The 27,846-nt window shown below is 38.1% G+C and overlaps 1 pseudogene; it reads left to right on the top strand.

Annotated features, from left to right (window-relative positions):
- The first annotated feature begins 8,084 nt into the window (after positions 1–8,084).
- On the top strand, positions 8,085–27,495 carry LOC144336461 (pre-mRNA-splicing factor RBM22-like; annotated as a pseudogene).
- The last annotated feature ends 351 nt before the right edge of the window (positions 27,496–27,846 follow it).

Genomic DNA, 27,846 nt, shown 5'->3' on the forward strand with positions numbered 1-27,846 from the left:
TGTGAGGTAGGGTGTCCAGATTAATTTTAAAAAATATGTCCATCCAATTGATCCAGCATCATTTAATGAAAAAAGATCATCTTGCCCCTACTGTAGTGCAACGTAACTATTGCAATTTTGCTCTGTTTCTACTGTAGTGATCTATTTGTCTATGCTTGCACAAATACTACACTATTTTGATAGCTAGAGTTGTAAAGAAAATATTGATATTTGATAGTGTAAATTGTATTCCATATACCTTTTAGGTCTTTGTATTTCCATATACCTTTTAGAATCAGCTTGTCATTTTACACACACACACACACACACACACACACACATACACACACATACACACACAATACTGATAGGAGTTTGATTAGGCTTCACTGAATCCATAAATCAATCTGGAAACCATCTATAACTTTACAATAATGAATGTAATCCATGAACATGACACAACCCTCCATTTACTCAGGTCTTTAAAATCTCACTAAATTTTGTTACAGAGGTTTTCATACTATTGATTCCTAAATATATGATGTCTTTGATGCAGTGTAAAATTGTTACAATTTTATTTTCTATTAGCTTGTTGCTGGTATATAGAAATACAATTGAATGTCATATAATGTCTTGCATCTAATGGCCTTGATAATTTCATTTACTGGTTCCAATAGTTGTCTGTAAAATCTTTTTGCATTTTTGATGCATACTGTATACTAACATGCCATTTGTAATTAATAAGCATTATTCTCTTTTTCACTTTTTATGCACTTTATTTCTATTTCTTGCTTTATTGAACTGATTAGAATTTCTAGTACAATGTTACATGGAAGATCTGATTTGACATCCTCTTCCAGTTCACTAATCTTAACTTTTATTGTGTTGGTTGCTATTAACCCCTTTAAATAATTTGGGCTAGTGTTCTGTTCAGGCCTATAATTTCCAACTGATAATTTTTAAGGTTCCAACTTTTTGATAAAATTATCTTTTCATCTGTGTGTCTATTTTCTTGCACATATGTATTATAATTATTTTTAAATCCTGCCTATAAAGTTTTATTCATTTATTAGTATACTAGGACAGAATGTCTACTTACTTTCATATCTGGATAGTCACAAGTCTCTTTTAATTCTCTTGGTTAAATGGTCTCCTCCCTTGGCATTTCTAGTAATGTTTTTAAATATGGAATTGTAGACATTGGGTCTAAAAAAACTACAGAGATTACAAATAATACTACCGTTTTCCAAAGCGAAATAACATTTTCTCCTGCTCAGCAAGTGGGGTTAGAGAGCTCATCACCTTAGTCTAATCAGGCATGATGGTAGTGATGATTTGGTAGTGATGTCTCAGTCTGTTGTCCACCCCGATTCCTAGGCCATAGCCCACCAGGTTTTCCAAATGAGACCTTGGAGTGTTTATTGAGGTCCTTACCCCTGACAGATTCTGAACTGTAATCTTTGTCTTCTCCATACTACACGATTAAGCAAATTCGACTCTGCTTCTCAGAGGTCTGTGACTTAGCTATTTATTTTCCCACTTTGTGTACCTTCAAAATTCAGCAAATAACTTGAGGGGCAGTTTTGCCCCTCTCAAGTCAGAGGTTAGAGGTCAATCAACTATCCAGTTTGATCACTCCACCTCCATAAACTCTTTGGGAGCCTTCATGGTTTCTCTCTCCCCTGCATTGACTCTCCACACAGATAAATCTTAGATGCACAGCCTGTATCCCATACTCAAAATGGGCAAGTGCCTCCAGGGGAAAACTGCTGACTGCAATTCTCTTCTGTTCTTCTTCAGTATTATTCAGACCACTCTTAGGTCTTTGTATTTCCATATAACTTTTAGAATCAGTTAAATCAACTCCTTGCTTTAAAATCCTTTAAAATCAACTCCTTGCTTAGGGAACTCTGTGGTACCCTTTAGAAGATAACTTTGGGGCTGAGCATGGTAGCTCATGCCTGTAATCTCAACACTTTAGGAGGCCAAGGCAGGCAGATCACTTGAGCCCGGGAGTTCAAGAGTAGCCTGAGCAACATGGCGAAACCCCATCTCTACAAAAAATACAAAATTTAGCCAGGTATGGTGGTACACACAGGTGGTCCCAGTTACTCTGGGGGCTGAGATGGGAGAATCATTTGAGCCCAGGAAGTTAAGGCTGCAGTGAGCCATGATCGCACCACTGCACTCCAGAATGGGTGACAGTGCAAGACCTTGTCTCAAAAAAAAAAAAAAATGACTCTTGTATTTTGTATTTACATACAGTTGTTCATAGTGTGTGCATTGATCTGCCACAAAGGAATCCTCCTAATCAGGAAATACACACTTCTATGGATTTTGAGAGCTACTCTTTAGACCTGTTTTAGAGAACAGTTCTTTTAAAAAGTAGATTGAGGTAGGTGATTGGGCAGGGCACTCAGGCATGATCCATCCTATGGAAGAGTAACAAAAGTCAAATAACTCCAAACTCTAAGGATAAACAAGACTAATCTGGAGGATAGCCACTGTACATGATCACTCTAGACCTATATCCAGCTGAGTTTTATGTGAAGTTTCATTTTTAGTGATATTATTTCAATGCCTATGTAAAAAGTTTCTGTGGGGTTTAGGCCAAAAACTGCCCTATTCTCTCTCTTCCCTCCTTGTCTCTTAAGAAAGCATTGTCCCGAACATGTATGCTATTGCCGCTGAAAATGGCTAATTAATATAGTATGCAACCATTTTATCTGGGGCACAATCTTCAAATTTATAGAGTTAATTATAAATTATCTAATGCTTTGGATTACACAGTTTTCTTTCCTAGGAGTCATTCGTTATTATACATTTTACCCCATTTTTCATCCCCTCAAAAATTCTCTCCTGCTTGGATTTTGAAGTTCTCAGACAATGTAAAAGCCTAGTATGCCGCCTTTAGCAGTCAGTCAGCTGAGATGGTCTGGTTTTCATTTTCATGCACCAGCCTTTCCTTTACTTGTGCAAATAAATGATTATTTTTTGTATGTTCTATGTCCTGTCTTTAAGCTATCAAATCCTGACTGTCAGGGACACTGAATGATGCTGACCGTGTACATAGAGTAGCTGTCCAAAGCAATTCCCATATAATTCTTTCCCATTGCATTATATCTTGGCACAGTGATAGCACGTAAAAAGTAGATTTACAATGACTATTAATGTCATGTGAGGAGCAAAGTCAGTGTCCATGCAAATGAGGGATTAATGCTGATCCCTAAATGAAGCGCTGGTGCAGCCAAATGCTGTGACAGCATTGCCTTGCAACCTGTTTAAGAGGCATTTCAATCATGATATGATAAATTTCCTCACATCGGTCTGTGTAAACTCAGAAAAGCAGGAAAGGCCATTCATCCAAAACATAAGCCATTTGGGAACGTGAAAACATTTTGTTTAGCTTCTAGGAGAAAAGCCTACACTATTTTGCTTAGATCTTAAAAGAAGAGGTTTGGCCCCTATCACTAGCAGTAAGAAGTAGTGCTTAGCTTTCATGTTTAAGTAATTTTAACAATGACCATAGTCACTGTTAATCACATATTTTTCATATTCCAGGTTGGGCTGTAAAGACTCTGGCAGCAGAATAGCCCCTAGATATTTATGAAATAGTACCGTACAACACATAGGAAATTTGTACTTGGAAAAAGTAGGAGTAAGACTGTCTGGCTAGTACATTGTTTAGGGAGTATTGAATTTATGTAAACAAATAGGTCAATATGATTGGCCCCATCAAAGTAGCAAGTCTTATTTATAATTCATTTTTGTGATAGATTGCAGTAACTTGGAAGCAAAAAAAAATAGACTACTTACTTGAAAGTGTCAAATGCAATTATCACTTAGTGATTTTTCACTTTTAAGGGTCACAGAGAATACCTAGGACCTGGAATATTTTGTTCTCGTCACTGTTGCCATTTTGCTTTGAGACTCTGCTGTGCTTTTATGACCAAATAAAATGTAACAAATCTCTCTCTTCTTCCCCACCTCCCACCTTCTGCCTTCTCCATCCTCACCAAAGATACCCTTCAGTCTTTTCAGGCAATCCAAAGCAAATAGAGATCTGAGACACTGCCTCACTTGAGCCTCTAATTACAATGATGTTTGGTAGATCATAAGCTGTCTTTACTACGCTAATCATAAACAGAAAGAGTTTTATAAATGACCTATGTTTAATCTGCATCTTTGAGTTCGTGTATTTTTCTTCCAATCTGTGAAACAATTATCTGCTATTATAATTTAAATGTGAATTAATTCAATGTCTGTCTCTTGGAAGGCATTGTAGATTAATGAGTAAATATGTATTAGCATGTCTTCAAACTGTACATTATTGACCTGAGAGACAACAGGGAACTATAATGACTGATTATGTAAATCCCCAATTGCAAATTGTTGCTAAACTCCATAATGTCATTAATTTACATTAATGTCAGTCTTTCTTTACCAGACACTTATTAATTAGCTGTTGCTTGACACATACTTTGATGTAGACTTTTTGTGAGTCATTAAAGGCCTTTGTGTAGAGACCTTCTTGAAGACCTTTTAGTTTGTATATAATTGACAAACCAGATGACAGCTTTTACTGTTGATCATAAAACTGCAGCCAATTCACTCAGACATTGAATTTATGTTTTGAAACCTTTCTTTTTAATGTTTTTATAGAGAAAAAGTTTAAATGCAGGTACGTTTTATTTATTAGATGGTCTAAAATATGCCCTTTGTTGCAAGGTCAAATTTACAGGAGTTTTCTAACCAAATGCACAACTGCTTTTAGAGATTTTGTAATAGGAAATTCTTCTCAGAGTCACCCATTATGTATGAATTCTCTACAAGAAGTCTCATGTTTTAAATTAGTTTTTAAAACTAGTACAGATTTTCACACATTCAATCTGCCATCTAACTGAATTCAGCCCCCTGAACACCCAGTGACTGACAGCATCTACCTCCTGGAAAAGTCCAATATCATTTAGATTCAAGGCAGTGCTTACCAAGGGTACTCCAGGTCACAGATTGTTTCCGTTTTGGTTTGTTTCATTTGAACTAATTATACTGTTATTCACCGTAATTAATTCATTTCTTTATGCGTTCCAAAATACGTATTAAGCACTAATAATTCTACACCCATAACTATCTAGACAGCAGTGAATGAAAGAGACAAAATCTTGCCTTCATTCAGCTTACTTTCTAAGGTGCAGAGGAGCTAGACAACACACAAGAAAACCACATAAAATTTAGAAGAAAATAAAGTAGAGAGAGGTGCAAAGGTGGAGTATAGGAAGTGCAATAAAACCAAGGATCACTATGGGGAGAGGAGATTGCTGTGGGGAGAGAAGAGGAGTAATTTTAAGTCAGATGATCAGGGAAAAGGTATTGGACAATGGTTTGAATGAGAAGAAGGAAGGAACTCTTGCAGACATCTCAGGGAAAGTAGTTCTAGGAGAGGAAACTGCCTGGAACTTCAAGAAGGCTAGCGTGGTGGAGCAGAATCAGTGAGGATATGAGGAGGAAACAGGTTCAGAGAGGAGGTAGGAGAGGTATAGGCAGAGCAGGAGGGCCTGGGACCACTGAAAAGATTCTAGCTTTGGAGGGCCTTGGGGTGGGGACATTGAAGATTCCAGCTTTTAATCAATGGTGAGGAGCTCTGCAGGGATTGGAGCAGAGCAGTGACAGGATCTGAATATATTAACAGAATCTTTCTCCTTTATATAATAAAATAAACTATTTGGGATAGATGAGTAGGCAAGGGCGAAAGCAGGGAGAACTCTTAAGAAGTTATTGCAATAACTGAGGCTAGGGATCGGGGGTAGCCTCAGGGGGTGCTGTGTTGAGAAGATGACAGATCCTAAATACAAGTGGAGTATGTAATACAATATGTATAATATAATATATAATCAAGATTTGCTTATTGATTCAGTGCTACATACAAGAGAAAGTCAAGGATGACCCAAACTTTTTGGCCTGAGCAGCTGGGCTACAAAATTGCCATTAACTGGCCAGTCACAGTGACTCACACCTGTAATCCCAGAACTCTGGGAGGCCAATGTGGGTGGATCACCTGAGGTCAGGAGTTTGAGATCAGCCTGGCCAACATGGTGAAACCCTGTCTCTACTAAAAATAATTAGCTGGGTGTGGTGGTGGGTACCTGTGATCCCAGCCACTGGGGAGACTGAGGAAGGAGGATCGCTTGAACCCAGGAGGCAGAGGTTGCAGTGATCCCAGTGAGAAGAAGCATAGGAGAAGCAAGTTGAATGGGACAGAATTGAACAAGAATTTGTTTTTTAAAACATGAATTATATGATTTCTATTAGATATCTATTGGAAATAGCCAGTGGCAATTGAATATTCAAAGTAAGAGTTTAGGGGGAAGTTCCATGCTAGAAATGTTCACTTAGGAATCATGAGAATGAAGACAGTGTTTAAAGTCATAAAACTGAGAGAGATCACCAAGATACAGAGGACAGAGTAGAGAAGACCCAAGAACAATCACTAGAGAATTCCAGTGGTAAAAGGTTAACATGAATATTAAAGAACTAGCAAAGGAGACTAAGAAGGATTGATTGTAAAGTAAGACAAAAACCAGGTTTGTAAAGTAGGCCAAAAAATCAGTTGTGGAATGTAGTGGAAAAAGTGTTTTAGGTATGGAATGTTCAACTATTCCAAACTGCTGATGGTAAGTCAAGTAGGAAGATTAAAGGTTAGTCATTGGATTATGTACCATGGAGGTCATTGGTAACTATGGTAAGAAAGCTGTAATGTAATGGGAGTAAAAGTCTGATTGCAGTCAGTTTAAAGAGGATGGGGGAAGACGAGTTGGAATCCATGATTATAAGAAACTATTCTGAGAATTTCTCTTGTAAAGGGAAGCATACTGAAATCCAGGATAAGATTTAGCTGATTACAAGAAATGATAGGGTTCTTGAACATGGATGTTTGTATAACATTTTTCTTGAACATGGGTGTTGATGAAATATTTTCTTGGTGTTAGAGAGAGCTCTATCACAGATATTTCTCACTCTGTGTTCCTCCCATGCCCAGAAGTACACCTTCTGGAGCTTTTAGAAACAACAGAAGCATTCATATAAGAAGAGATTTAGAAAATTACCTGAAGTATTAGGGTCATGGACTTCCTAAATAACCACCCTTACCTCTAGCAGTCAGAGATCACCACCATCCTGGTTGTTGCTATCAATGAACAGTGCTTGAAAACTCCAGGTCCTTCATCTCTGGTTTTGTTTTTGACTCTCAGAATAACCTTAGGTACCCTTTCAAGTTTCAGTTGGTTCAAATTAAAATGAAGAGGCCAAACTAGATTGTCTCTGTGGTTCCTGTGGGGCTGAAATTCATGATGTTGGATGTTAATAGCACTGTAGATTCCTAAATAGTGTGAACAAACTGCCTTTTAGAGAGGCTAATGTTGTTTTCCTATTGTAGTTGGAGCCTGGATCTTAAAATTGTGTCATCTGGAAAGTGATATTTGAAAGGGTTTAGGCCCTCACTTTATTCTAGGAGCAAGCCTTTTAGTCATATTCATAAATTTTCTAGGCAAAAAGTATTCATTTGCTTTATTCTCAAATAACTCCTGGGAAAGCCCCAAGTGAGGAAAATGATCCAAATGCAGATGGTTAAGATGATGGTTCGAAGTACCAACTTTAAATCATTCTCCATAGATTTAATTGTATCAGGGCATCCCTGCATGAATTTTTATAATGGTAACTTGCAGTCAGTTTAAAGAGGCTAGTGTAGAAAACGAAAAATGGGGTTTTCTAGGCTTAATGAAGAAAGATCATGGGAAAGGGGCTTCCGCTATGCAAAATGATCTGATCTCTGCAATGTGGTATCAGGCAGGAAATTAGCGGAGAGTTACGCAAGGAATGAGCACTTACAGGGACATGGCAATTAGGCTCTAGGAACAATGATGTCCGATATCTCACATAAGGTCTTCACTTCTGAGCTGTAAGATTCTTATGTTAATTCAGGCCTCAGTTAAACCAAACAAACTAACAAAGATTTAAACTATAGACTTGTGTTGACTGTGCTTTGGGGTGATCAACAGAGAGAAACTGTGTGCATGTCTGAAAAAGCAGCTGTGAACTAGCTAGAAGTGATGAGAAGAGAATCTCCGGACAAGGCCCATGGTAAAAGACAACCAAAATAAATCTGTGAAAAACATCAGTGGTCTTGTGGGATTCTCAGAAATGATAATAGAAAACAAATTCCCCATAGAGAATGTAGAGTCTGTGAAGTCATTTCCTATGAGATTTAGATTGTTTAGTTAGACATTAAATAGACAGGTAACCCCTGGGGGCTGGAAAACTCAGGGGCATTGGAGTTTACTCCCATTTGGATCTCTGAGCCTGTTACTCACAAGAGAATATAGGTTGTAAAATAATTGAAACACATTATTCATTGCAAAAATGTTGACAAGCTAGGAGTTTTTGATAGACACTGTTGTCTATCCCAGATCCTTTCTCTTCTTCTTCTTTCCTAACTGACCCTAAATATTTTCTTGGGCAGTATTATGCCCAGCAGAAAAACCAAGTTTCCCAAGCTCTCAAGGAAGCCATGTGGCATGTAGGTTAAAGATATGAGATGGCACTTGTGGGAAACTCCTTAAGTGAGGGACACTCACAGCATGCACTATTTTGCATTTTCCCCTTTGCCTTTGCTCTTCCACTTTTAAAATATCTGTAGGGACAGATACCTGGGGATATAGCAGACACCTTGCAATCATGAAGATGGCATCTGCTCATTAAGCGTGGGGAAACAGAAGAAGAACAGGAGTCTTGTTCCTTATAGTGTTATGGAGCCGCCAGGCAAACTTTGGACTTCCAACTTCTGGCCATCTCATTGTGTAAGAAAAATAAACTTGTGCTGGGAGCAGTGGCTCACACCTGTAATCCCAGCACTTTGGGAGGCTGAGGCAGGTGGATCACTTAAGGTCAGGAGTTCAAGACCAGCCTGACCAACATGGTGAAACCCATCTCTACTAAAAATACAAAATTAGCCAGTCATGGTGGCTGGTGCCTATAACCCCAGCTACTTGGGAGGCTGAGGCAGGAGAATTGCTTGAACCTGGGAAGTGGAGGTTGCAATGAGCTAAGATTGCGCCACTGCACTCCAGTCTGGGCAACAAGAGCAAGACTCCATCTCAAAAAAAAAAAAAAAAAAAAAAGGAAAGAAAGAGAAATAAACTTTTTTCCTACTCAATTAAGACATTATTTGTGTTTCTGTTATATAAAGCTAAACAGAATCCTAATGTTATAATTTTTACTTCAGTGATTTTTTTTTTTTTAATCCTCAAACTTCTACTTATTGTTTCCTTTTCTTTTATTTCCAAAGGGAGTGATCCTGGTCTGGCATTTCTGATGTCTGCATTTAAAGTTGCCATCTAAGTCATGAATCTGTTTTCTGCTACTATCACAGAATACCACAAACTGGGTAACTTAAAAACAATAAAAGTTTATTTGGCTCATGGTTCTGGAGGCTGGGAAGCAGGGCACTGGCATCTGGTTAGGACCTCATCCCATGGTGACAAAGGACAAGCAATCATGAGAAACAGAGAGAAAAAGAAGTAGGCAGACCCATGCTATAATTAACCCACTCCTGAAATGAGAGCATTGACCATCTCATGAGAGCTCTACCTCTTAAATGTCCCATCTCTCAACACCATCACGGTGGCAGTTAATTTCAACAAGCATTATTAAAGGGGGATGTTTAAACCATAGTAATCATGATAGAAGAATTTTTTGTCTGTCTTTATTATACATATGCAGCCCCCTTGTTAGTAACGGTAAGATGGCCCCCTGGGTTTTAGCAGGGCCATGGGGATAAAACCAAGGAGACTTGCCTACCTGAGAACTGTGTCCTGCAAGCTAATTTCATTAGCCTTGTTGCTTGACTTTACGAAATGACTGGTCCAAGATGAAATTCTACTAGTTTTTCTTCCTAATTATGTTTATATATTAGCTGTTTTACCACCCTTTCAAAGTCGTAAGTTTCTGACTCTGTAATCTGATTTCAAAGTCCTGAATTCAGTTACCTCCAAGTAGTTGTACTTACAATATCAAAAATTTGTTATTTTCTAAGTAGATGCTATGAAACCTTTGAATTCATTTTTTGGCTGTTACTGTCTTTATGCTGATGGAGTGTGTTAATGAGCAGAAATGGAGGTGAAATAAGATTAAACCCATGATAACCTGAACTAAGCCCACCTTTAAATTTTCAAATGTGGGGAACAACTGGATTGTCCAACAGGCTCATCAATCCAGTTTTGTTCTATGTCACCACAAGAGATTCTTGAGGAAACTGGTTGAGCGTTGATTATTGTTTGAGAATTTGATCTCTCCAGGACATAACCTTTTTAAGAACACCATCCTTCAGCACCATTTTTATAGTCCGAGTGATGAAATACAGCTTTGCATTTTATTTTAGTATGTTATCACTGAAGCACTTTTCACTTACCTGAGTTGGGTATTAGTCTCTTTGATGGGTTGTTATCTAAATTATGTATTAGATTATGTTCCAGATTATTTTGTAATAAATTTCATTGTGTAAATTTAAGTTATACAGCATAATATTATGGGACATACAGATAGTTAAAAGGTTACTATAGTGAAGCAAATGAACATATTCATCAAAATTATTTTTCTAATAAATTTCAGTATATACATTTAAGTTATACAACATATTATGGGATATATAGACATAGATAGTAAAATGTTTACTGTGCTTAAGCAAATTAACATTCATCATCTCACATAGTTACCTAGTTATTTTTGTTTTTGTTATAAGAGCAGCTAAAATCTACCCATTTTGCATAAATCCCATATATAGTAAACTTTTATTACCTATATTTCTCATGTTGTACATTAGTTTTCTAGACTTATTCATCCTATGTATCTGCTACTTTCTATCCTCTGACCCATGTTTCCACTTCCCCTCTCCACCTCTAATAACCACTATTTTGTTGTCTCTGTAACTTGCAATTTTCTTAAGATTTCACATATAATAGAGATCATACAATATCTCTAGCCACTCATGAAACTGAACTGGAATAATTGGGTAAATAATTATCTTAGTTTTTAATTAATCTTTCTTAAACGTATGTTTAACTCACATTTATTTCAATGTTTAACATTAGAAGTATTTGGGGTCTTTATTTAGAAGTTTGGTGATGCTTTTGTGACTAGAAATATGCCATGGGAATTTAACTCTTGTTTATATCAATTAGACTATGGTAAAATTGGTTTTTTAATATATCGTTTCTTTTAAAGTCAGTTTCTAAGAACTTGTCAATAACATTAAGTGAGGACTTACTGTATTTTAAGCTGATAACAAATTAACTTATATCACATACAAAAACCTTAGACCTTTATCCCTTATGCACACAATTTACATTTTGTATGTCGTAATTTACCTCATCATATAATACTTCACAACTTATTGTTGTTTTTGACCATTTTTCTTTTTAGCTTTTGTACTTGAGGTATGTATTATTAATATACCACCATTACAGTACAGGAGTATTCTGGATCTGACTGTATATTCACTTCTTCTAGTGAGTTTTATACTGTCACATGTGTTTATGCAAGTAATTGTCATCTTTTTATTTCCCTTGAAGAACTCCCTTAAGCACTCTTGTAAAGCAGGCCTAGTAGTAATGAATTCCCTCAATTTTTGCTTGTCAATGACTTATTTTTCCTTCATTTCTGAAGAATAGATTTGCTGGGTATAGTATTCTTAGCAGACAGTAGTTTGTTTTTTTTTTTTCTTTCATCACTTTGATACCATAATCCCCTTCTCCCCTGGCCTGCAAGATTTCTGCAAAGAAATTCACTGACAGTCTAGTGGGAACTGACTTGTATGTGACTAGATGCTTTTCTCTTGCTGCTTTTAAAATTCTCTTTGTCTTTGACTTTTACCAGTTTTATTATAATGTGCCTTGAAGAGGACCTATTTTTGAATAAATCTATTTGGGAGGCTTAAAGCTTCATGGATTTGGATGTCTATATCTTTCCCAAGACTTGAGACATTTCCAGCAATTATTTCATTTAATAAGCTTGTGTCTCTTTCTCTGTCTCTTCTCCTTCTAGAAATACCATAGTACAAATACTTGTTCACTTAATGTCCCATAGACTCTCTTCACTCTTTTTTATTCTTTTTCCTCCCTCTTACTGGATAATTTCAAAATACCTATATTAAAGTTCACAGATTCTTTTTCCTGCTTTATCTAGTCTGTTGTTGAAGCCCTCGATTTTATTTTTTATTTTATTGATTGAAGTTTTAGGCTCTAAGATTTCTGTCTGGTTCATTTTGGTGATATCTGTCTCAGTTGAATTTATCATTTAGACAATGAATTGCTTTCTTGATTTGATTGAATTGTCTGTTTGTATTCTCTTATATCCAAGTTTCCTTATGATCATCATTTTGAATTTATTTTCAGGCAATTTTTAAGTTTTTATTTCTTTGGGATCAGTTGTTGGAGAATTACTGCGTTTCTTTTGTAGCATTATGTTCCTTTGCTTTTTCATGTTTCTTGTGTTTGTGCCTCGATATCTGTGCATCTGGTGGTGCAGTCTTCCAAATGTTACAAAGTGGTTTTCATAAAGGAAGATTTTCACCTGTAGATGAACCTGAGGGTGCACATTGGGCAGGGTGCAGTGATTTTGGTTCTGTGTGGGTGCAGTGATGGAGTCTCTATGCAGCTTCTTCAGTTGTGATCAGTGTTAGCAATGATGGGAGGTTCCTCTGTCATCTAGTTTGCAGGAGTTTGTGGCAATTATGGTGGCCACCTACGTTATGGTGGCCACCCTAGCAAGGCTTTAGGGATTATTTCCTGTTCTTGTCTTTCTCATAGTGGTGAATCAGCTGAGAGAACCTCCTTGGTTCTGGGTCACATGGCTCACAGGCAGCCACAGCAGCACTGGGATCCAGGGCACAGGGGCTCAGAGCAGCTGTGAGTCTCAGTTCCTGCGGTTGGGGTCTTATAAAACTACTGTAGCACCAAGGACTTGAGCCATTAGTGGATGCAATTCTACTAAGCTAGGATCTGTTGTTCTGAGACACACCTAGTAGCTTAGACCTAGGGGGCTGGGATATAGCTGTAGTGCTGACCTGTAAGGGCAGGGCATGGTACTCGTATGGCTCCAGGGAAGAAGTTCTCTGGAAGCTTCAGCCCTAGGGACAGCTGTAATTCATGATTCAGAAACAACAGGGCACATTAGCAGCTCAGGCTCCAAGGAATGAAGTACCATCCAGGGGTGAATCTGGGCCTGGGATAGTGGGATATGGCAGCATGTTAGGCTCTGTGAAGCCAGCTGCAGCAGGAGCAAAGACCCAAGAATGACAAGATGCCACTGTGGCTTGGACCCTAGTGGTTAGAGAGCAGCACAGTGATGACTCCATTCTCAGGAGAAGTGGGGTGCCTCAGCAGCTTGTACTAGGGGAGCTAGTCCAGTTCTAGGAGGCAGGGTGCTGCAGTTGTTTGTTCTGGAGGGTGGGTGGCACAGTTCAGCCAAGATTCTAATTCCCTGGAATGCAAGGCACTGCATGTGATTGGATCCAGAAAGTAGTGCTACATGGGCCAGTGGAGCTTCTGGATTCTTATGGTTTGAAGATGGTGACTGTCTGGTGTGTAGGAGGCATGAGGTCCCTGGGAATAGGGGTGCTGCCTCAGCTATGACACTGGAGGCATGACTGCTCTGGTAGTTTGAGGCTCTGTGTGCATGGGGGTAGGGCACATAAAGGGAGGGTCCACCAGTGACTGGGATGATGGGGAGGGACTGGTTCTGTGGAAGTTTAACCTTAGGGAGTTGGCGATAACTTGGTCTTGGGATGATGCACTGTCAGTGAGCATAATGCAATGGAAGCTGAGCCTCAGGGATGGAGGGATGCAAGGGCTACTTGTCCCTGAAGCAGGATGCACTCTAGCAGTGGCTCCAGTTCCAAAATGACACAGAGCAGTAGCAGCACTGACTACACAAGGGGAGACACAGCATTACTGGCTCCTTCTCAGAGGGTAGCTTGGCATGTAGACTCTGGGGAACTCCCTCAGCTGGGCTCCAACCTGTGAGAACTGCAGGTGTCTGCAGCAGTGGTAGGGGCTTCTGGGGTCCTCTTGCTTACCTTTTCTCCACGGACAGAAGTCCCTCCTGGTGCTGAGCTGATCTCAACCAGAGCAGTGCGTGGCGAAAGCAAGTTGTTTCCTGCCCTTCTCTATGCAGCATTCTAGATTTCTTGTTCTACAGGATTTCTGCTGCTGCTTTGCTATTATTTGGTACTCCTTTAGTTATGCTGGGCAAAATGTAGTTGTTTATTCATTGTTTTGGGTTATTTCATATGGGAGAAGAGCACTAGAAGCTTCTAGTCAGCCCTTGTGCAGACATCACTGTCAATTCCGAATCTTCTGTGTAAGTATTTGATGACTGAATGCAATGAGATCATGTAATTATTAAATATAAGTTTGTGAAAGTGAGCACTATGATTTCTGTTTATCACTCAATTGTTCTTTTTATCTTCTAGGGATAATCAAGACTGCCTGAGAGACAGGTTCATCTCTCCTCTTATCTCCCTAAACTGTTCCCCTCTTATTAACTCAATAATCCTTACATCTCCCTATAATAACCTACCATCTGCTTCTAGTTTTGGCCTCTTTCTAAAACTAAGTTGAAAATAATATCTGATTTCTCATACTTTTATTGTTGATAATAGATGAGTATGCCACCTTTTTTGTGAGAATAAGATATTGTGCTGAGAGCATGGTTTGTAAACAGGTATGATGAAGTCTCTCTATGTAACTCATTTGCAGTTTAATTAAAGAGAAGGGATGACTATAACAGTGGAACAGAATAAGTGACAAGTTGTATGTAGCCTTCTTCCCAACATGACATTCTCCATGTGGAGTTTGAGGGTTCAGATAAGGTAAGACTTAGATATGCTTTGCAGGAAGGATATAAGTACACCACTAGTAGGTGTGATGGTACTTTAATAGTAATAACAATAATGATAGCTAGCATTGATTATTTTCTATGTGCAAGGCATTATATTAAGCATTCCATGACAATTATCCTATTAAATCTTCATCACATCTCTATGGTTTAAAATGAACTTTTATTATTACCCCCATTTTAGAGAGGAAAATATTGAGAGTTAGAGATGTATATAACCTTCCCATGATTACTTAGCTAATAAGTGGTGAAGATGAAATGGATATAAGCCCAAGATAATATGAACCCTAGATCTGTCTTAGTTGTAGGCAGGAGGACCTGCAAAGATAAATATGTCTTATTTGGATCCACTTACCATAATTTAGAATTGTTAGCTTTTAAATTATGCTCAAATTAGTGAGCAAATTTCCCTGGATTTCAGTATGATGGCTTTAAAATCAAGGAACTCTATATTTGGGTTTACTTAATGGGCTGATAAACTGCCAGGATTGTGAATTCATTGTTAAACATTAGCCTGGAAGTGAAAGATAAGAATGCACATGCTTTGTCTACAGATGGAGCAAGTTGTCATTCAAAGCTACAAAATATAGCTAAGGAGTTTAAGAACTGAGGGGAACATAAGTTCAAGACCCAAGAGGAGAACATGAGACCAGACAATATGCCAATTAATGGAATTAAACTGAAAAGATTTAAAATGAGGTCCCCTCAGGAGACAATGTAAAAGAAAAGGCAGTTAATTCAATAAGGACAAAAGGATAAGCGAGCTAACTGTGAGAGGATCAGAATATTTAAAGTTGATAGCGTCTTAAGAATTAAAGAACATTGGCTTGTGACTGCTGTGAATTTATTATGCCCCAGTGGTTCGGTCTAATTTGGTCCCCTTCATCCTCTGAACAAATATGCTCATCCTGAGATTCCAGGACAAAAGAAATAATCCTTTTCATTGCAGTCAAGCTATAAAAGTGATTAAGATCAGCAGCCATTCACAGAGGAATAAATAAAGGAACCATCCATCATGCTAGTAAAGTTTTCTGTCCATCTGCCATGTTGCATTTCAAAGACTGTTTCACCACATTTTGGTTGTTTTCAAAGATATACTTTTTAAAAAATAAATTTTATATTTGAAAACTCCCCAGGACAGTGAGAGTTTAAGTGTACAAATGTAATTTATCTTGTGCTAAGCAGGTTTTAAAGTGCCGAAGGCATGGTAGGGGGTAGATAATAGGGTGCAATAAAGTGGATCTGTATGTCTCTGTAGCAAATAACTGAAAATATGAATTTAAGGAATTCTGTTATGGAATATATTCTCTAGCAAAGCAGTTGTGCAGTGCTGTTATTCAACCATGTATCAACAAATGTGCCTCTAAAGACCAATATCTAAAGACCACAGCAGGGAGTAGGTTTAAAGTGTTACACCAAGGCATCCAATCCTTTTAACCCAACTTTGGCAAATGCAAATGGGGAGCGACAGCATTGCCAAAGACATGCAATCAGTAGCAGCAAATAGTATCTGAGGACAGAGGTATATAAACTTGAGGAACCATTTATGGGCTAGAATGGTTTTTGTCAATGGGTGTCAATGAGGCCGAAACAAGCACCATCATATTATGGAGCTTTCTCATGTGATATTTATACCTGGAGACTATCTCACTTTATCATTGTTCTGTAGCTAATAAGTCACATTGTTTTATCTTTTATGAAACCCTGGTTTACACGGATTTTATAATCTGAAAAATTCAGTATAAAACCATTACAACTTAGAGTATTTGGGGTGGATATTTTCTGGGGGGAGCTGTGAATGACCTAGATTATTTATCAAATCAACTCTACGTTTAAAATATTTGGGCAGGGTGGGGGTTCTCCTTCACTAAGCCTATGTATATGTACTATATAACTAAAATTAGTTTCTTAAAGGTAGCAACAAAAAATGCTGTTAGTTCATAATGAAGTATAGTAGTGCTTTACACCCTGTAGTAATTCTCTGTTGTAAAGCATTTCTTAACATATTTGGTTCAAAGTGGGGTTGGAGGATGGAGATTCTGCTCTATTAAACAGGCATTCCTGTGTCCCTTGTTTTTTGCTAGCTGTAGTTTAAGAAACTCAACATTCAGCTTACTGGTGCAAATATGTCATGACAGAATTTCTGCAACCCATCCATACTAATGAATTGTAGCACTTAACTAAGAATAAAAAAGGATACTAGTGGGGCTCCTGGAATTCCTAAGAGCTTCTTAAAGAGGCCCGTCTCAGGACACAGTAAGTCTGACATTGCCATAGATTTGCTCTCCTAGAACTTTTAATATACTTTTAATAAAAGTTATAAATATATACACAAAAGGCCAAGGATGAGAAGCTATAGGTAAACTTCCATAAACTATACCTGAAATTTGAATACACATTTGAAACACATTTATGTTTGACATACAGCTCACTACTTTATGGCACAATCCATAGGTGAATGTCACTTTTCATATTACTTAATATTTGTTCCATTTCATGGATGGCACCAGATTAAGAATAGGACCTTTTTATAATATTGATCTATGGCAATATTTAGTCCAACACTTCTCTGCAATTCAGTGTCATGGCAGAAATGGATAATTAAAATAATCTTTATATTTGTGGAGGATAGATAGTAGGTACAAAAGAAAGAAAAAGTTAGAAGACATGATTCTTAAGAAGCCATAATACGCAGATATGGTCCCCTATGCTAAGTGCCAATAGAGAAGTAGGTGGAGAGGGAACTAACAATTTTATGAAGGCTTTAGACTTTAACTCAATGATCTTTTTCACGGGGTGGGCTAGAATGTACCAGGAACCTTATAGATTTTAGGTAATTTAATTCCTAGTACAAATAATAGAAGTTCTAAAAGTGAGTGTTGAGAAGATAGAAAATTATTGTGGGTTTGATTATTGAAGAAGGTTTCATGGGGTAGCTGACCCTACAAATAGGTCTTACGAGACAAGACAGAATTAGTTGACGTTGGAAAAATGTGTGTGGTGGTTGTAGGGGAAGAAGTCATTTGAGATAGATTGATATAAGTAAGGCTAGGTGGGAGGAATTGGTGAACAGTATTTGGGGAATAAGGATTGTGACAGTTTTACTGTGCTTATCATTTGTCATTCCAGTGGCACTTCATTGATCCAAAGCCTATCAATAATTCATCTGACCTGTTTACTTTGATAGCCACAGAAAAACCTAAAGAGAGATCCTTTCATTTTTTTGAGATTAATGGAATCCAACAAATGATCATTCAACAGAGCTATGGCAGCTCCTTGTTCTGCAAATTGCAAATGTTGCAGCAAAGATATTCGGCCATTGTATGGTCAGTATTGAAAGGTCAGTGTTCTCTTTTTATATTTAGAGCAGCCAAGGCTGCTTTAATTCCAGAGAAGGTGTCTAACTTATATTGTACCATGATTTGTTTAGTCAGCAAGAAATTATCTTCTAATATAGTTCTGAGATTGCTGACTGTGAAATCTATTCAACTGTAAAGACGCTACTGCTCCTTCAGCCAAAGAGAATTCTGTGCCATCCAATCACGTGCTTGAGAAAGTCGCTAGTCTCCCTATGAAGCACTCTTGAGCACCACGAGTGACGTGATCAGGCCAGGAGGAAAAGAAAGATCATTCTATAAAAAATGGATATCAGAAAATTCAGAGAAAGGGATCTGCAGCTTTTGTTTCTTCTCTTTTTGTTGTTGGAAATGAGGCCAGCATATGGCTGCATGGCATTGTTAAAGTGATGTAGAAGACCTGAGCTTTTCCAGTTTAGCACTGCAAATCTAGAATTTACAAATGCACCCTAAGTTTCTTCAGATTTTATTGTGGGTTTGATTATTTGGAGGAAATAAAGTAACTCTAGTCCCTAATTCAGAAGATGTTCTGGGCCCTTTCCTAAGAAATGTTAAGAATGCTTGGGGAGTACCTCATGCAAACTGGGTGTCACTTGTCACCTCTCCCTCCAGACTGCCACCCGGGCATCTTCTTTCATTTCTTCCTGCTGTCTCCTGAACTGCTTCCTGTATTGCATGACTTTCCTTGGTCTGCTTTGCCCTACCTGCAGAGCTCCAGCTTACATTTCCCTAAGCCCCACTGAATTTAGACTTTTGTGTTCAAAAAGCTTTATAAGTGACTTGAGACTATCATAAGAGAATTAACAAAAAGGCACAAGTCAGAATTCAGCTGCTCCTAGAGGGCCCCTAACCCATGCTTTGTCAAAGATGGAGAGATGTCATGCTAACTGTCTCTCTTGGGCCTCAGCATATTGGCACATTGCAGAGCCCCTCTCCTGCTTAGGTACACATGGTTTCTCTTTTCTTCTCAGTTCTTAGTCTTTGGGCCCACCAGCAAAAACGCCAAACTTTTCACATACCTTAGGAATTTCTGCAGAAATTCAACCCCAATCCTTACCTTGCAAGAGACTTCTTTCATTATTTCTAGATAAATTCCTTTTAGTTATTTCCATCTCTTCCTCCGTCCAAAGTTTGGGGCCAAACAGCCCTGAAAGTATAATTCTTCTCCCCAAAATGCTGCCTCTGTGAGCTGAAGTGCAGAAATAGCTATTGGCATCTGTTGTCCAAAAGATCACCAGGATGGCTAAACAGTAGAAGAGAGCTTTATTGGTGATAATGGTTTCCAAGCTGGGAAAAGAAAGTCTCCAGTGTGGAACAAAGGTGCTCTCTCTTTGATAAGGGGAAGGACAGATTGGGTTTTATGCCTTACAGGGTCTGTATCATACATATTCAGCATGTTTGGGGAAAAAGCTATACATATTTATGAGGGGAGCTGAGCGCATGCATAATAGGTAAACATACATGTGACATATGTAACATACATCACGTGTTCACTTTACGGTGGGGTTTTAGCATTAAAATGAGGTGTGGTTTGTCTCTTTACATCAAAAGGTGAACCATAAGACAGACTATCTATGCACACGGCCAGGCACGGTGGTTCACACCAGTAATTGCAGCACTTTGGGAGGCTGAGGTAGGTGGTTCACTTGAGCTCAGTTCGAGACCAGCCTGGCCAACATGGTGAAACCCAATCTCTACTAAAAATACAAAAATTAGCGGGGCGTGGTGGCGGGTGTAATCCCTGCTACTCTGGAGGCTGAGGCAGGAGAATCATTTGAACCCAGGAGATGGAGGTTGCAAACCACCACCCCCCAAAATAAAAACCTTAGTTTTTATCCTAAAATGACTAACCTAAAAACAAAATAATATATGTATTTGGGAAAAGACAAAAAATTTTCAATTTTCTCTGTTATTATTACCTATATCATTGGTATTGATTCTTTTCTAAGTTTACTGCTTTCTAACTACATTTGTTACATTTAGTGATGAACATTGTAAAACTTCACATATGGGCATCAAGTCCAATAAATGATGTTATTTTGGTGATCTTGGGAGTAAGAAATCTCCCCCACTCCTTGTTTTTATAGCTGACCTTTTCGGAAAGAAATCCCTCTTGAAAAGTCCCACTTTAATTTGTTATATTTTTCAAACTAGACTGTCACATATGCTCTAATGACACAGTATTTCTTAAAGCCCCAGAATGAAACCAACACCATCTCTGTGATTTTTAACATTCCTCGTGTGGTCTTATACATTGAGTACAATCTTCATTAATAATATACTGTTTTGTACCTGTTTTCCTTTTAAGGGGGTTTGTACAATCAGGATGGATCTCTTGCTACGCATATCAATAAAAAATACCTTGGAAATTGCTCCATTAGATATTATTTCAATGGAAAAGATCTCCTTGGTGAGGAAGGTTAAATGAAATTCACAGAGAAGTTCTTTTGTGACTCCTAATATTGGGCTCAGTGGAGTTAAACACTTCGGTTACTTCATGAGAGCATTTAGTTTAGTGCTGAGCTGAAGTAAAGAAGTATGAAGCTTGGAAGATATACTTCTTCATTTATTTTGCATTTGCAGTATCCTCCCACACTGATAGTAGGGACAACTGGATGCAAGTCTGTTTCTGCCCCAAATCAATGATCTATCATTTGTCTTTTAATGTCTCTAATCCTTGGCACACATTTATAAAAGATGGATTATGCTTGTGGATGCTTAAAATTCTGTCTAGTCGCAAATCATATATATGATAATGGACTGTTATCCAGCATATATAAAGAGCTCTTATAACTCAATAACAAAATAAGAGGCGAAGAGGAAGGGCAGAGGGAAGGGGCGAGGCGCACCCAGCTCCTGGAAGGCAAGTATAATCATAGCAACCCTGAACAGGCTGTGGCAGGATCCCAGTCCCTTGCTGATCTGTGAGACATCAAACTTTGGGCACAACTAGTCACAAACGCAGCATTTCACGGAGACACTGTCACAATCACAAGGTTCCTGCTATCCGAATACAAATAGTGATGAAGGTAACACTGCTGCTTTGCTGCCAAACAGCATCTGCCATCATATTTCTTCTATCTCCAATTATAAAAGAGGTACATGCACTTAAAAAAAAAAAAAAGACAAAGCATAAAGGTCTTTATAAACCGAAAATCTCCTCTTTCATCCGCTTCTCTCTACATTCACTTCTGTCTTGGAACTATTGTTAACAGGGAAATTAATCTCATATTGCATAAAGTCACTTACGAAGAAATTGGACTTCAAGATCATCCATTTTACTATTCTTGAAGAAAAAATCATGAAATTTAGGGCTGGGCCTGATGGGATTTGTAGTGGTCCTCTCTCTCACCTCGAAAGCTACCACTGCCTCCAGATGCTCTTAAGATGGTGACCTCTCTGCATTTCCACACCTACAGCAGGAAGAATTGGGAAGAAGCAGACTTCCCCGTTCTGTGGTAGACACGTCTTGCAGAAAACGCAGATATCCAAATAACCAAGGAAAAGCGTGGGAAGGAATGCAAAAGCTGTGCCAAACCATTCAGTGTTTGGCTGGTGCCCTGGGGTTCACATGCATTTCAAGAAGACTGAAGGGTACCAAAGCTGCAGCAAATTAACTAATTTCTGTCAGGCCTGCCTCTTAGTGGCAGAGTATGGCCCACCCATCCAGGTTCATGATGCAGGACTATCCTTAAAAGATGACATGCCAAAGTTGGAGGTCAGCAAAAGTACTCCATTCAGAATACGGAAAGAGAGGTTTCCAACTCTGATGGAACACAGCCGGTTGGTCTGCTGGGGAAAGCCACATCTAGCAATGATATGCTGAACAAACTGGCCCAGGCCATATCCTACCGCCTAAGAAATAAGGCCCACATTTGCTCCTTCTGGATAAAAGGAGAGAGTGAGAGAAGAGAGGAGCGTCCATATAGACATGAGAGGCCTACACATCCAGATAATACCCTTGCTGATAAGAGTATTAAAGACCAGTATTACAGAATCAATGACCCTGGAGCTGGAGCATAGAAGCTTCTAAGGCAGACTTTAAAAATGTGACATCTAGATCCACCAGAGGATAAGGCTATCACCTCACTATATGTTGATGGTCTGGAGGGTATTATTTATTTCTGAGACCAAGCTAACAAATCATCTCTACCTATGTGGAGAGATCTGGACGATCACTGTGCAGAGACAGCAGTGTGCTTTTATTTTTATGTAATTATTTCTATTTTATTTAATTTCTTTTTTTTTTTTTTTTTTTTTTTTGAGACGGAGTCTCGCTCTGTCGCCCAGGCTGGAGTGCAGTGGCGCGATCTCGGCTCACTGCAAGCTCCGCCTCCCGGGTTCACGCCATTCTCCTGCCTCAGCCTCCCGAGTAGCTGGGACTACAAGCGCCCACAACCGCGCCCGGCTAATTTTTTTTTTGAGACAGAGTTTCACTCTTTGTTGCCCAGGCTGGAGTACAGTGGCATGATCTTGGCTCACTGCAACCTCTGCCTCCCAGGTTCAAGCAATTCTCCCGCCTCAGCCTCTCAAGTAGCTGGGGTTACAGGCATATGCCACCATGCCCAGCTAATTTTGTATTTTTAGTAGAGGTGGGATTGCACCATGTTGGTCAGGCTGGTCTCGAACTCCTGACCTCAGGTGATCTGCCCGCCTCGGCCTCCCAAGGTGCTGGGATTACAGGCATGAGCCACCACGCCTGGCCAGCAGTGTGCTGCTTTTCCACAGGGCAGGCTGCAGAAGTGGCTGCTGAGAAGTCAATTTAATAAACTGACTGTCAGTGGCTGCAGACTCAGTGTAAAATGGGGAAAATCCCAAGCAGCCAGAGGAAAAGAAAAAAAGGACAGAACCACAGACTCTGGGATCCAGCTAGAGCTCATTCCAGCTCTGCTAGGAGCTCCTTCTCCTCCTGCAGCAGCAGAAGATGCATCTGCCAACTCCTTCCACCTACTCTCAAGTGGCCCTCCAGCTATGGTGAACATTGCTCCACCTCCACCCCCAGGATTCGGGCTACACATATCCCACCCAACTGGACCACCTGCTCATTTCAGCAAGACTCCAGGATCAATCTACTGTCTCAGGACCACCCGAAGATGGGAGCTCACACCAGAAAACACAGCACTTCTGGCACGTTATCACCGCTCGGGACCTCTGTGAGAAAAAGGGGGCACTTAAAAATCTCAATCAATGAATCTCGGAATGAATATACTTTTTTATTTCTTTGTAGCTTCCATGGCATCTGAATGTGTTAAGATGTGTGCAGGTAAGAAATGAGAGTCATGCTTTTCTATGCATATTCAAAGCATCGGTGGACCTCAAATAAACTGCCATCAAAACATCTGGCTGCTATGATAGCCTGACTAATAAAACCTACTCCCTGTTCCCCCCACCTCTGTGGTCAACAAAGGGCTGGGTGAATTGAATGATCCAACAGAGTTCCCATCCCATGTACACGTTCATTTTGTCTCTTTTTAAGGGGGATCGGGGAATTCATCTGCAGTAAAAAAGCTTTTAAACATTCATAATAATAATAAAATGAGAACCTAATTTTAAAATGGGCAAAGTATCTGAATAGATATATCTCAAAGAATACATACAAATGATAAAATATGTATCGCTAATAGTGCTCAACATTTTCAGTCACTAGGGAAATGCAAATCCAAATTACAATGAGATACCACTTCACATCCCCTAGGATGGCTATAATCAAAAAGACAAACAATAGCAAGTGCTGACCAGGACATGGAGAAATTGGAATTCTTGTACAATTGCTAGTGAGAATGTAAATTTGCAGCCAGTTCAGAAACAGTTTTGCAATGTCTCAAAATGTTAAACCTGAAGTTATCACATGACCTAACAATTCAATTTCTGTGTATATATACCCAAGGGAACGGAAAACACACAGCCATACAAATGCTTGGACATGAGTGTTCAGAGCAGCATTATTCTTAATAGCCAAACGTGGAAGCAAGTCAATTATTCATATTCATAAGTGGATGAACAAAATGTGATATATCCAGAAAATGTAATCCTATTCACCTATGAAAAGGAATGAAGTACTGATGCATGTGAAAATATGGATGAACCTTGAAAACACTATGCTAAGTCAAAGAAGCCAGTCACAACTTGTATGATTATATTTATATAAAATATCCAGAATAGGTAAATCAATTAAGGCAGAAATTAGATTAGTCATTGCCTGGGTCTGGGTAGAAGAGTAGGAGGGTAGGTTTGGGAATGATTGTTAATGAGCATTAAGTTTCTTTTGAAGTGGGTAAAATGTTCTAAAACTGATTTTTTAACTACTGGATTTTGACAGTTCTTTTCATATTCTAGATACAATTCCTATGTCAGATAGGTTGTTTGCAAATATTTTCACCCAGTTTGTAGCTTGTTTTTATTTATCTGCTTATCAGGGTCTATGTGGAGCAATAGTTTTTAATTTTAATGAGATTTACTTTATCAATTTATCAGTTTTTGCTTTTATGAATTATGCTTTTGGTGTCAAGTTTAAGAACTCTGACTAGCTTAGTCCTGAAGCATTTTCCTATATTTTTTTCTAAAACTATTATAATGTTATGTTTTACATTGGGTATGTCATCCATTTTGAGTTAATTTTCGTATAAGAAAGTGAGGTTTAGGTCAAAATTCATTTTCTTTTTGCCTGCCTGTAATAGCTCCAGCATCATTTGTTAAAAAGACTATCCCCCATTGAATTGTTTTTGCACCTTTGTCGAAAATCTAAAATAACTTCAGCATATTGGTATAGGTCTATTTCTGAGTTTTCTTTTCTCATCTGTTGATCAGTGTGTCTATGATAGGTGTTGATTTTACTGTAGCTATACATAAGCCTTTTCATCAGGTAGAGTTATATTTACCACTGTATTCTCTTTTTCCAAAATTATTTTAGCTATTCTAGCTCCAGTGCCTTTATGTATAAATTTTAGACTAAGATTGTTGTGTTGTGCCAAAAACCACCGGTTTCAAATTTAATAGGTATTTCATTCAACCTATAGATCAACTTTGGGACAATTGGTACCTTTACTATGTTAATTTGTCCAATCCATTAACTTTGTATGAGTTTCTATTTATTTAGATCTTTGATTTGTTTCATTTGCATTTTGTAATTTTTGGAATTCAGATTTTGTATATGTTCTATTAGATTTACATCAAATATTTTATTTTAGAGCAATTATAAATCATACTATATTTTAAATGTCCAAATGTTCATTGCTAGTTTACAGAAATGCTATTAATTTTTTTTAGGATGAACTTCTATCCTTTGCTTTTGCTGAACTCATCGGCTCTAAGAGGTGTTTTGTAGATTCCTTGGGATTTCCTACATAGACAATCATGTCATCTGCAAATAACAACAGTTTTGTTTCTTCTTTCTCAATATGGATGCCTTTTTCTTTTCTTTCTCTCTTTTTTTTCCTTATTGTGCTGTCTACAACTTCCAATACTTAGAATGATGAGAGCAGACATTCTTCCATTCTACCTACCTAATTTTAAGGAAAAAACCATTCAGTCTTTTACCATTAAGTATGATGTTCGCTGCAGGGTTTTTGTATAGGGCTTTTTTCAACTTAAAAATGTTTCCCTCTATTTCTAGTTTTCTGAGAGCTTTTATCATGAAGGAGTGCTGGATTTTGTCAAATGCTTTTCTGCATCAGTTGATATGATTACATGATTTATGATTTTTTCTTTAGCCTGTTGATATGGTGGATTAGATTAATTGATTTTTTAATGTTGAATCAGCTTTGCATACCTAGAATAAATCCCACTTGATCTTTGTGTATAATTATTTTTATATATTGCTGGATTTGATTTGCTAATATTTACTTGAGAATCTAAATTCATGAGAGATACTCATTTGTAGCCATCTTTCTTTTTTCCTTTATTACTTTTTTAAAGCTATCTTTACCTGATTGTCTAATTTTAGTATCAGCAAAATGCTAGCCTCACAAAATGAGTTGGGAAGTGTTTAGTCCACTTCTATTTCTGGGAGAGAGTGTATAAAATTTATGTTAATGCCTCTTTAAATGTTTAGCAGAATTATCAAGTGGTGCCATCTGGGCCTGGAAATTCCTTTTTAGGTGCTTTTTAATTTTAAATTTAATCTTCAATGGTTGTAGGGTCATTCATGTTATCAATTTCACTTTGATTGTCTTGGTATGGTCATTTATACAATGATCATGATATATACATTTCAGTACAGTTTCTACTCAGTTTCCCTACAGAGGCCTTTTTACCTTTAGATCTAACACACAGTTGTTAGGGTTCCCTAGGTCCAGGAATCCAGGTACAAAGAAAGCACTTACAGCCATTGTTTTCTGCTTCCGTGGCCCTCTGGTGAACTTTGCACTACTCACTCGTTCCAGTATGAGGTGTATAGGCATGATGGCCATAGTTTTCAAATCTCTGTACCAGTAGCCACAGTTGGCCTTTAGAGCCTTTTTTCTTTCAAATTTTCAGATGTCTCAGAAATCTTTTTATGCAACTTTAATGTGTTATAACTTCATAGAACATAGTAGACTGCAAAACAAGTAATGGGAGATATCTCAGGCAGCGCTTTTACATTGGTCTGTAAGGAGCTATTTTCCCTAAATTAAGGGAATCCTTAAAAAATTATATCAGATCAGCATGAATATGTGCACCAGTGTTCAGACTGATACAAATAGTGCGTTTTGAAAGACTGTTTGAAATGAATTTGAAGGACATTTCATATCCATGCTCAACTGTAGGCATAAATCACATTTTAAAAATAAATATATTAAAATTTTGTTCTCTACTATGTCATTAATAATGCACTTTCAGCTGGTTTAGCCACCAAGTGCTAACCGCATTTTGTTCCACAAAAAATAGCAACTTTTTTCAACATGAATTATTTTTAATATAAATATCAAAGATTTTAAAAATATACTATTATAGACCAAGAAATAAGAATGCATTTCACTAACCCTCTTGTATCTAATACATAAGAATGTCCAAAATGGTGACTCTGCCACAAAAAAGACTCCAAATATTTGCCTGTGGAAAATATTATTTCAGAGACTGAGAATCATAGTAACACGCAAATTTCCAACAGGTTCATGGGCGTTCCCTACTCCGCATACGTATTAGGCCATCCTCACAGTACACTGTTTGGCCACCTGCAGTGTCTCCAGCTCTGGTTCTTTATCTTGCCACAGAGTGTAAGGAATCGGATCCATAAAGAGAGAATTGCAAAAAAAAGATATTGCATGTAATATCTTTGTGAGTTGAAAATGATTAAGACAGCATAAAGTACTCCCTCTTTAAGAGATGTTTACATTTTAAGACAGAGCAAAGTGTCCATTTGGTATAACCAAAAAATAAAGGAATATACTTTTGACATTTTAAACATCAGATACGTAGGTCACTGTTACAGCAAAGGAACCCTCCAGTGGGTTTGAAATGATATGTATGACTTCCCCCACACAAGGCCAGCCCTAACCCTTCACCACTATGAATGGACTAATCATTTTTGCACCAACGATCCTGGGAAATATACCTTACTAAAATCAAAACACCAAACTACATAGAG

Source organism: Macaca mulatta, chromosome 18 (genome assembly GCF_049350105.2).
Source record: "Macaca mulatta isolate MMU2019108-1 chromosome 18, T2T-MMU8v2.0, whole genome shotgun sequence".
In the NCBI taxonomy this organism is placed as follows: Eukaryota; Metazoa; Chordata; class Mammalia; order Primates; family Cercopithecidae; genus Macaca; species Macaca mulatta.